The sequence below is a fragment of the Octopus bimaculoides genome, chromosome 1 (assembly GCF_046866305.1).
Source record: "Octopus bimaculoides isolate indiv1 chromosome 1, ASM4686630v1, whole genome shotgun sequence".
In the NCBI taxonomy this organism is placed as follows: Eukaryota; Metazoa; Mollusca; class Cephalopoda; order Octopoda; family Octopodidae; genus Octopus; species Octopus bimaculoides.
The window spans coordinates 12,499,360-12,511,859 of record NC_142928.1 but is presented as its reverse complement, the minus strand read 5'-3'; positions in this window follow the sequence as shown (position 1 = coordinate 12,511,859).

Genomic DNA, 12,500 nt, shown 5'->3' with positions numbered 1-12,500 from the left:
TTTTTTTTATCTCTCTATTGGCATGTCCCAGTGTATGGTTGCTTTCTCGTTTTTTGTTACCTTTTCTGCCGTGTGCCTATACCATCTTTTTTCTGTTGTTATTCTATAGTGTTAACATAGCTTCCGGTGTATGTAGGTCCCAGCTCTGTCGTGTCTGTGAATATATTCCTTCTTAGCCAGAGATAATATGATCTATTGTTTCTTGTCCATCTCCATATATTCTGCAGTTACTTGTTATGTTACTTTGCATTAAATGTTTTTGGTAATTTCTGGTGGGGAGGCTTTGGTCTTATTATTATTATTATTATTGTTCAGTAGTTTTATTTATATAACGTGCTTTCACTTCACTACCGAGCGCAGCTCTGTGCGCCTTGGGTATGTGCTGTGGTTTGCTGTGGTGCTCTTATGGTTACTGTATTGAAAGTGTTTTGCGTAGGATGTGTGCTGTGCCCAGTAGTGCAATTTTCTGTATGTTATATATATTTGTAAGTCCTGGTGCTTTCGTTATGTATTTGTCTGAATATTTTGTTATTATACATAAGGCACCTACTATAATAGGAATTGTTTCGGTTTTTAGATTCCACATTCGAGTTACCACTATTTCCAGGTCTTTGAAAGTTTTTCCATTTCTTTTAGAGAGACGTTGTCATCTGCTGGTATTGATACATCAATTAGAAAGCATTTTTTTTCTTCATGATCTTTGACAACTATATCTGGTCTATTTGCCTTAATTTCTCTATCTGTGTGTATTGGCATATCCCAGAGTATGGTTGCTTTCTCGTTTTCTGTGACCTTTTCTGGCGTGTGTTTATACCATCTTTTTTCTGTTGTTATTCCATAGAGTTGGCATAGCTTCCAGTGTATATAGGTTCCAGTTCTGTCGTGTCTGTGAATATATTCCTTGTTAGCCAGGCCTGGGCAGCCAGAGATAATATCATTTATTGTTTCTTGTCGATCTCCACAAATTCTACAGTTACTTGTTATGTTTCTTTTCATTATATGTTTTTGGTAATTTCTGGTGGGGAGGCTTTGATCTTGTGCAGCAATTAAAAATCCTTCAGTCTCTGCTTTGAGTCCTGAGCTTCTCAACCATTGCTGGGATTTTCCTCTGTCTATTTCTTTTGCATTTAGTTTAGCCCAGTATTTACCATGTAGGGGGATTTCTTGCCATCGTTTTATCATGGTCCGTTGCTGTTCTAGTTTTAGTTTGGATTTCATTTGTTTTATAGCTTTTGTTGTTTCTTCTTCTTCTTCTTCGTATTTGTTAGGTAGATTGATTTCTTGTTTGTATTTGTCAGCTTCATTAAATACTGAAAACAGTTTTTTGTTTTGCTCGTGTTTTGTGGCTATTTGTATTAATTTTCCTTACTTCTGGAGTAGGTATTTTTGCAGTCCTATGGTGGTTATTTTATAATAGCTTTCTAGCTGTATAAGACCCCTGCCACCTTCTGTGCGTTGTATATATAGCCTTTCTATATCAGATTTTGGGTGGTGCATCCTATATCCTGTCATTATTTTTCTTGTTTTTCTGTCTATTTTAGATACTTCGTTTAGTGTCCAGTTAAGGATGTTGTAGCTGTAGCTTATAACTGGGACAGCTAAAGTGTTGATACCCATTATCTTGTTTTTAGCATTGAGCTCTGTTTTTAGTATTGATCTAACTCGTCTGTAGTACTCTTTCTTTATTTTTTCTTTCATTTGTGTATGTTGTATCCTATCTAGTTCATTGACTACTAAATATTTATATGTTTGGCTTTCGTCTAGTTCTCTTATTTCATTGGCTTTATCTATTGTTATATTGCTACTTTTAACTAATTTTCCTCTTTTCAGGGTTGCTTTGGCACATTTTTCTAATCCGAATTTCATATCTATTTCCTTGGTAAAGCCGTGTACTGTCTGTAGTAGTGTTTCTAGCTCTTTGTCATTTTTTGCATATAATTTTAGGTCATCCATATTTAAAAGGTGGCTGACTATTTTTCCATAGCATTTGTAACCGCATCCAGTTCTATTTAGCAATTCAGTTAAAGGTCTGAGTGCGAGGCAGAACAGGAGTGGAGAGAGCGTGTCTCCCTGGAATATTCCTCTTCTAATGGGGATGGCTTTCGTTTTCACAAGTCCCTCATTTGTTTGGAGCTGTAGCACTGTCTGCCATTTGTTCATTGAGTGCTCTATGTATTTTATGATGATTGATCTTTACAGCCGTATGAGCCCTTGCAGCATCCCTTCTGCTCTTCTGGAAACAGGTTGTTATTTTCCAGGTGTTTACTCAATCTCTGCGATATTATTACAGTAAAGGTTTTGTAGATCGTAGGGAGACAGGTTATAGGTCTATAGTTTTGTGGCTTCTCCGTTTCCGTAGATTTGGGGATTAAGATGGTTTTCCCTTTCGTGAGCCATTCAGGAATTGTCTGGTTCTGCTAGTATGTTGTTAAGGTTTTCTGCCAGCTTTTTATGCATTCCTGGCAGGTGTTTTAACCAGACGTTGAGGATCTTGTCGTGTCCAGGTGCCTTCCAGTTGCTTAGTCTTTGCAGTGTCTGGGTGACCTCTTCAGTTGTTATAGGGGCCCAGAGTTGCTCAGGTGCTAAGTTCGTTGTTTTAATGGTCCTTTTATGGGGTTGTTGTTGCTTTACCGACCATATTTGTTTCCAGAATTCCTCCAGTATTACTGCTATTCTTTCCTCCTCCTATTTATATCTGATCACATTTAACATTGAAATCTCTTTGCATATTTTAATTTGTGCTTTCTATATTGTCTTTAACGTTCCACTAGTGTGGAATGCTTATTTCCATTTAGAGTTCTGTATGTCGTAATTGCTTTTCGGACATAAATAAACACATCCCTCGATATTTTGACGAATAAGCTTATCTTTGGATTGATGAATGAATAGGTTTTCGTTTCTGACTTTGATTAGAACTGGCCAGTGTACTTTGATCTATTTCACAGCCCCTTGTCCTTAACAAGCCCCAACCCCCGATGCACACACACACGCACCGATACAAAGATATTTACTCATGCGTACACACGCACACACTTACAGATACACGATGTCTCGGGCGTGCTTATAGCAATTGTTCTAAATGGTGTTGTGAAGGTGCTTATATTTGCATAATGGATATATTCACCACCACGGCCATGTCTGTGCATTTATTGTCTTTGCTAAAACTGGACATCTGATACTGTCGTCTTCGATTGTTTTATAATGTCGATTGTAATGTTTGCAGATTATATCAGGTTCTTGTGTAACTTTTTACGTGTGAATTATTTTGTGTGTGTGTGTGTGTGTGTGTGTGTGTGTGTGTGTGTGTGTGTGTGTGTGTGTGTGTGTGTGTGTGTGTGTGTCTAGACATTGATCTTGTGTCACTAAAATGTGATGACCCATTTCTACGTTTAATCCTGAGTATTTATGTTGGTTTTCATATTGATTCTGTCTCATTTGCACACTGTTGATCATGTAAATGCTTGTATTTTGGTTTTTTTTTTTAGAAGTTTTAATTATCCACCTTGTTATCATTTGCTACCTTTTATAAAAACGTTCTCTACTATTTTCTCCTTTTATTCTTAAAGATGTGAAATCATTTTCTAGCCTGTAAACTATTGTTTTCATGTTCGGGTAAAACATTACCTCTTTGTATTTTCTTTAAGTTGGCATTATTAACTTAATCATTTCATCGTTGCTTTATTCACTTGGTTACGCGCTATCAGTGTTTTTTTCACCGATACAACTATTTTGCTTGTGGACAATTTACGTATTTGAATTAGACCTGCATTGATTGCCTTTTCATCACAGTATCAATAATGAATATATCGCCTTTATTTCATTGGTGTACAAACAGCTCAAGGTAAAATTTCTTATTTTCGTAATTGAAATTCGGTTATCAAATAACAGAAAACCTTGGGATCCACATAATTGTGTCTCTTGAGAAAGCTGGGCTATTAGAATCATTACAATGACTGATAAAATGCCCTGCAGTGTTTGTTTCACTTCTTCATGTTTGTAGTTCTAAATATCGTTCATATATTGATAAACCTTTTCAACTGACAAAAGCCAGTCGTTTTAGTGCAGTTTATCACTGTTCTCGGATAAGAAGACTGCAGCTGAGCAGCATTTATTCAGGATTTCAGACCTGTCAGTCTTTTCTGGATTGTGTTTGCAGTGGTTTCATTTTTCATTTATTTATTATTTATCTTTTTTCTTTGTTTTGGTTTCAGATCTTTTTTCTTGTATTTTGTGTCGTGCTTAATATTTTGGCTGTAAGTTATGGACCCAAATTTGATTTATGATCAAATATAATCACAATAAGTTTAACACTGTTTCCTCATATGGCAATTTCTCATCATTACTTATTCAGTCCGCTCCGAGCACCCCAGATATTTCATAGATAGCGCATATTAGAACGTATTCTCATCATCAACATCGTCATCAACAACACTTTGGTCGTCATCATCATCATCATCATCATCGTCGTCGTCGTCGTACCTATTCAATCCAAAAGACTAGGAAAGGCAAAATTATATTTTTGTGAAATGAGACAAAATAAGGGATTTATTTACAGTCAACAAGACGTTTGTAACAGACTCTTATCACGTAACATTAAAGATACATACATACAAAAAAAAGAAAACAAGAAACAATTTACATAAAAGAGGCGGACATTCAAGTAAGAAGAATTGCTTCCAAACTTAACGTTAGGGACGGAGTAGAATACCTTGCACAACGCAAGGTTCTCTCAGCCTTCAAGTCCATAAAGATAATTTTGTAGAAATCTTAAGCGTAAATTGATATATGTGTATATGTGTATAGGTGTAATCATGTAGTATATATATATATATATATATATATATATATATATATATATATATATATATATATATATACATATATATATATATATATATATATATATATATATATATATATATATATATATATATATATATATACATATATGTGGGTGTGTGGGTATGTACATACATATATGTATATATATATATATATATATATATATATATATATATATATATATGCATCTATATTTAAAACAATTATGAATATATAGGCGTAGGAGTGGCTGTGTGGTTTGTAGCTTGCTTACGAACCGCATGGTTCCAGGGTCAGTCCCACTGCGTGGCACTTTGGACAAGTGTCTTCTAGTATAGCCTCAGGCCGACCAAAGCCTTGTAAGTGGATATGATAGACAGAAACTGAAAGAAGCCCACCGTATGTATTTTTTTTTATAGTTTCAGCTTAGAGCTGCGGCCATGCTGATGCACCACCGTAAGTATATATATATATATATATATATATATATATATATATATATATATATATATATATATATATATATATATATATATATATATATATATATGTATGTATGTATATATATATATATATATATATATTTATATGTGTGTTTATATGTTTGTGTGTCTGTGTTTGTCCCCTCAACGTCGCTTGACAACCCATGCTGGTGTGTTTACTTCCCCGTAACTTAGCGGTTCGGTAAAAAAGAGATCCGATAGAATAAGTACTAGGCTTACAACGAATAAGTCCTGGGGTCGATTTGCTCGACTAAAGGCGGTGCTGCAGCATGGCCACATTCAAATGACTGAAACAAGTAAAAGCGTAAAGATATATATATATATATATATATATATATATATATATAATATTATTAGGGACAAAAAATTTACTTTACTTTATATTATACTCATTTATTGTGCTTTTAATTATTAATTTTTTTATATGTGATAGTGGATTTTCATCGATGAGTTCTTGAAAATTGGTTATTTTCCCTAAAACTATATATATTTTATATATATATATATATATATATATATATATATATATATATATATATGTATATATATATATATATATATGTATGTATGTATATACGTTTGTAACGTGTATGTGTATATATTTTATACGCCTGAAAATTTTGCTGTCATTCAAATACTGGAACGTGTTCATTCCTTCTCTTCTTTCTTTTCTCTTAGCCTTCTCCCCTCTTTTCAAGCCAAATCTTAATGTAACAAAAATCAGTTCGACGCACGAACCCTTAAGTCAGCTGTCATAGGATCCACCTTCGCTTGCTTCCAGCCTAACCCTTGCTCGACGTTCCTTGTACTCTCCCTCCCTTCCATTCTTCACTCTCCCCTTTCTTTCTTCTTTCCTCTTTACCTTGCATCTCTTCACTCTCTTCAACGTTTCCCGACAAATTGCCTATATACACATATGTACAAGTAAAGTGTGCATCTGTATGCGTGTTTGTATATAATATGTGTATATGCAAGCGTGAGTGTATTTATTTTTTGTGTTGATATGTGAAGTACTTATAAACTGTACAATCACTCTTAATATAATTGTTGTATCACATTTTTCTAACAGCCGTCTCGCGATCCTACTTTAATATTAACAAATTATGTTCAATAAATTAATTAATTATGCTTTTTGGACTCTCCCCTTTTCATGCAATTTTCTTTCGGTTTCATCATAATATTTATACTTATATATAAACATTATTTGCCTGTATACATAATTTTCAAACAAAAACCTTTGTAGCACACAACTATTAGCATTTAAGTTTTGAAAACGATCATCTCATCAAATTTGAATGTTAATTCGCGTATTTGAATTATATCATATTATATTGCAAGTAGCTGAACAATCTAAATTCAGTTTTAATCAAAACTGTCTGTCGAACGGGAACGTGAAACTCCGAGTAACAGTTCTGTGTTCATTTTCCAGTATTAATGAAACCTTTTGTTACTCTACTATTATTTCAGCTTAACTTGCACTTACGTGCTCACCTGTGTAAATATATATATATATATATATATATATATATATATATATATATATATATATATATATATATATATATATATATATATATATATATATATATATATATATATATATATATATATATATATATATATATATATATATATATATATATATATATATATATATATATATATATATATATATATATATAGATAGATAGATAGATAGATAGATAGATAGATAGATAGATAGATAGATAGATAGGGAGAGAGAGAGAGAGAGAGAGAGAGAGAGAGAGAGAGAGAGAGAGAGAGAGAGAGATAGTGAGAGATAGGAGGTGGAACGTGCACGTGAGTGTGTATGAAAATATGTAATTGTATATGTGGACATACAGTCTGTTCGATATTTTTAATCAGAGTGATTACAGTACAAACACTTTCGTTCGTGACCTTTATAATTTACAGTAAGTCAATTTGTATAGTCGATAGCTATAACAGACATACAAGATATATTTATGACACTGTGTTTTTCATGTAGCGCATTTGGTACATGCACATAAAATTTTGCGCTCAAATCTTCACTGAAACATGGCATATTTCTTAGTTATATTTCTCTCCAAGCTAATTTTGTAGGGATCTTTTAGACAGCGATGGCAGAGAAAACAATACTTTTCTTTTCTTTTCTGCACATGACGTAACGCTTTTTGTTCCTATATTTTATTTACACAGTTATGTGTGGAATTCTATTGATAGCAAAAAATATCAGATACGTTTCTACTTTGAACCCCGATCAACTATGCCATTTTCGGTTTCAGCCAATCTTGTCTCCTCTCTGTCATGTTCTGCAGTATCTCATGGATTACTCGCAACAGAGTGTAATCCATAAACGGTAACCATAGTGTCAGTTGGTGGTGCTTAAAAACATTTTAAAGATATTTGAAAATCTTATTCTTGAGTTTAGTTTTTTAATGCAGTATAATTTTATTATGTATACAATATTTCATTTTACTCCTCTTAGATTATCACAGTAATCAGCTGATATTGTATTCTTCTAAATATTATTTCAATTTCATTGTGTTTTATATAAATATTTGTGTCAAGATTGGTGTTTTCTGCTTAGGATAAGAAGGTTTAATCCATATGAGTGTTTGTGCTATGGATTGAGAACGCTTTACTAGTCTCTTCAGTTTTTTACTGCATAAGCTTTTCAACCATCGTGAATTTCCTTTTATTATCTTGAAGCTATTAATTATATCTTAGATGTCTAGTTCCTTATCATTTTAGTATATTTTCAGTATGCTGTTAAACAGTGCTGTCTAAATTTTTTTTATCCCACACTTAGTATTTCTAAAGTTCTTCATTAGGGTTTTGTTGAATTTTATTCGGTTGATCCAATTCTACCGAGATGTATAAGTGGTTTGATATTACGTCTTTATCTTTAGTGGATGAAGTTAATGTAACCAACTTTAATCAATTTGCAACTTGCTATAAGAATAGTGGTACAACTGTTGCAAACTATAATTATTTGCTTATATTTTGGGAGAATTCATGAATAGATTATAGAAGAGAATCAAGAGAGAATAGTGATCCCTGTAAATGATTTTAAGGCCTAACCTGTTAGAAAATAATGTATAATTTAACGGAAACATTTATTAATAAAGTTTATGTTGTTCAACAGTTTCATCATTTTACATCAGAAAAAGGAACATAATTAGAGGGCCGGGGATATTCTCATGCTTCTCGGCTTATGAATAAATATAGGTCGGTTTTAATTTTCTGTAGGTTTTGCCTCATATTTAAAGGAACGTTGTCTATTTTCACAGAGAATTTTCAATTAACCTGACTGTTACTGGTGCTTCTTCATGTATATCTTGCAGCTAAAAGTTTGGTAAACCATAAACGGACTGTCGGCATTGAATGATAATGATTGTCTTATTCACGCTCATTTATTCTTAATAATTTCCTTGGCTACCATTGGCTACTCGCTCGCCATAGCCATACACTTCTTTCTAGTACTCTTTATTTTTTTGTGTGTATTCTATACGTGGGCAACCAAACTATATTCCTATATTAAAGCATAACCTTTAACCTTTCTGGAAATGTCCTGCAATCAAATTATAAGGCCTACATATATGATCACATCAAATGCTTTTTATAGGAGGAATAACTATTGTTCTTCCAACCAGTATCTATCTAGTACTTAACTCGTTTCTGCATATCATTCATTGAACGTTGTTATAGCGTGAGAAAAGATAAGCTATTCGAACGGATTCAAGTGGTTTGTCAAACCTAGAACCTTCCAAATTGCATGCATTATTTATTGTTTTGTTGTTTTTTCTTTATTAAGAATCTTATATTAGAAAATGTTTTTCGGACCAATATACGTGGTTTTATTCTCAATCGCTATATTTTTTATCAATGTCCTGTAATTTCTTTCTCATAGAAGAAGAACCGAACCCGATTTTCTATACGTCTTATTCGGAAGGCCTTTTGATCGTATGAATCGTTTAAGCTTCGCTTCGTTTCCAACATGTCTTCCTTTTCATTGACTTTATATTTTTCAATAATTTGGAAGTTTTCACTTGTATATGTTGGTCCTCTCCTTATCCATTTTGGCGAAATGTAATTATCGGAGACACGATATGAGAAACCTAATTCAAAATCGAATCCGTATACATTCTAAAATTTGCTGAAATATTAACTTTGCAACATGGATTCAGGAAAAAAAGTATCGTCTCGTAACAAACCCAATATAACAATGTTAATATAATCTTGGCATCCAATATCCTGCAAATACTGCCATCCTATACAAAGGATGATTGAATAACTGTAATGTAATTAATGCGCCTGTAAATTAAATAATTCGTATATTTGTATGTGAGAGGTATACAGGAATATATCTATGCTATATAATTTCTGCAGAAAATAACAAACAAAAATGTTACCAAAGATTTAATCATAATATTGTTTTCTTCTCTTTCTTGTCTGTATATTTCTAAGGTAAATATTCGAATATATTATACATATTGAACAAACGTAAAAGCAATCGATATCTTGAGTTATATAAAATGAAATCTCAAATAAGTTTACATACCACTGCTTAAGATATTCATATGAGAAGACCAATTTCAATATGAAAAGAAGTTGGGTACTCCAGTATTATTTATGAGATTAAATAATGTGTATGCCCTTCAAAAACAACGTCGTTTGATCTGAGCGTATCACTGCTATGTACATATTTACTGTGTGACAAGTAATTTAGTGTATTACTTAAAACAACTTCATTTGTTATGTCTAAGATTATTTTAGTCACCAAAATAACTGTTGGTTATATTTAATTTAAACTAAGTTTGAACAGAGCTTATATTAAATTTACGAAATAAAATTCTTATACAAACTCATTTTTATATGAATATATTTCACACATACATATCTATATGTGAATGTGTTACACATACTTTTGCAAACGTAGGCTTGCGTTTATACATACATACATATACATACATACATATGTGTATATATATATATATATATATATATATATATATATACACACACATACTTATATTAAAGTATATATATATATATATATGTATATAGGTATATATATATATATATATATATATATATATATATATATATATATATATATATATATATTTATTTATTTATTTATTTAAAGCAACAGAGATATAACAAAAAAAATGTTACTCAGAGTTTCAAGTTCCCGTTCATCGGACAGTTTTGTTAGGAATACCATGAGTGACTTCGTCATAAGCTTTATCCTAACAAAACTGACCGACGAACGGGAACGTGAAACTCCGGGTAACAGTTTTTTGTTATATTTCTGCGGCTTTTAAATAAAGCATATTATTCTACCTCTGGTATTTGAGTACTCTTTTTCCCCCACCTTGTTGCAGATTTATGTGCTCACTCCGGTATATATATATATATATGCAGTAGGATATTTGTCATGTTTAACTAGTTTACGTACACGCGGGATGCTGTTTTCTTCTGGCGTTATGTTTTGGTGTTCAATGTCTTTGCGAAGGCTTTATGTATAAAGCAACATGCTCCAAATAACATGACATTTCCTATACTAATCGCATACACACATATGCCTTATATATATATATCTGTATATTTATATATAATAGGGTATCTAAACTATACCGCCACGCTGAAAAATAGCAGACAAATCTTGACTCTAAACCACAATAAATATTCGTATGTCACAAAGGGCGAGACGAAGATAAAATAAACGAGCAAAAATTACTGGAAAATTCCAGATCTTGGATTTCTGGGTCTGCATAAGAAATGCTCTGCTTTCATCAGTGGAATATACACAGAAAAGCACATAAATACACATATATATATACATAAACATACTTTATGACTTTACAAGCATCTTCCATACATTTTATGCACTAAACTACATTTCTAGTTCTACAGTTAATGCTAGTGTTAATCCTACATATCATGTAGATATCATTGGTGCATATGGTATTCTCAAAGCCGTACTTCCTACATAGATCTGATCTGACGGATTTCCCTGGCTTTTCAACAAAGTTAATGATGAGTTTAGTCTCCTTCAGAGCTTTCTTAAATTTACGGGCCAGTTCTCCATAGGTATGCTTTGTCACAATTTCTTTGTATCATATTCCCGTCCTTGTTTCTATATCTAAGGCAGTGTACCACTAGTATCATTACATATAATGTTATCTAACTTCTTTCTAGCACCCCTATATATATATATATATATATATATATATATATATATGTATATATACATATATTGTCCCTAATATTATTATTATTATATATATATATATATATATATATATATATATATATATATATATATATATATATATATATATATATATATATATATATATATATGTATGTATGTATATATATATGTATATATATTGGAAGAGATAACTTCAAAAAACAGTTCAAACTTTTTGAAAGGTACAAAAAGAGAGAAAGAATGATTTATAATAAATATTCAGCATATTCATAAAAAAAAAACAGCTATAGTATGTAATAAGAATATGAAAATAGTAGTTGAAAATTATCGTTATGTGTATAAAAAAACATCAACAATTATAGAAAAATGGAGGAGAAAAAGATGTTGAATCAAAATTAGATTTTATACACAATAGGATTCAATGCATAAGCGCATTTGATAGGACAATACACACATGTAAGAAAAATTATAACCATAGTAATTATAATTAAATTTACGCATTGTCATTTTCATCACTGTGAAGAAGGTTTGTAAGGACATCAAAAAAGGTTTAATAAAATAAAGTAAAATAAGATACAATAAGGTAGAATACAGGTGGGGTAATATGGAAAAAAAATCGGATATTTGCAAGCAAATTTCAAAATTTTAAATGGGGAACAAATAACAGTAATAATAATAGTAAGAGAGACGAAAGAGAAAAAAAGACAGACATATCAATGTGTATGCACTTCTATATGTGCAGTAAAATATGGCATAAAAATAAGAATGGAGAGCTAACGGGTATGTGTATGTATATATATATATATATATATATATATATATATGTATATAAGCAATGTTAATTCTCTAAATGAAGTATTAACAGTAACTGCACGATAAAGTGTAGTATATTGCCACTTAAGTGTGGCTGACCCCTAGGGGTGGATGTTACTGTTGCTTTTAGCCCCAGGAGG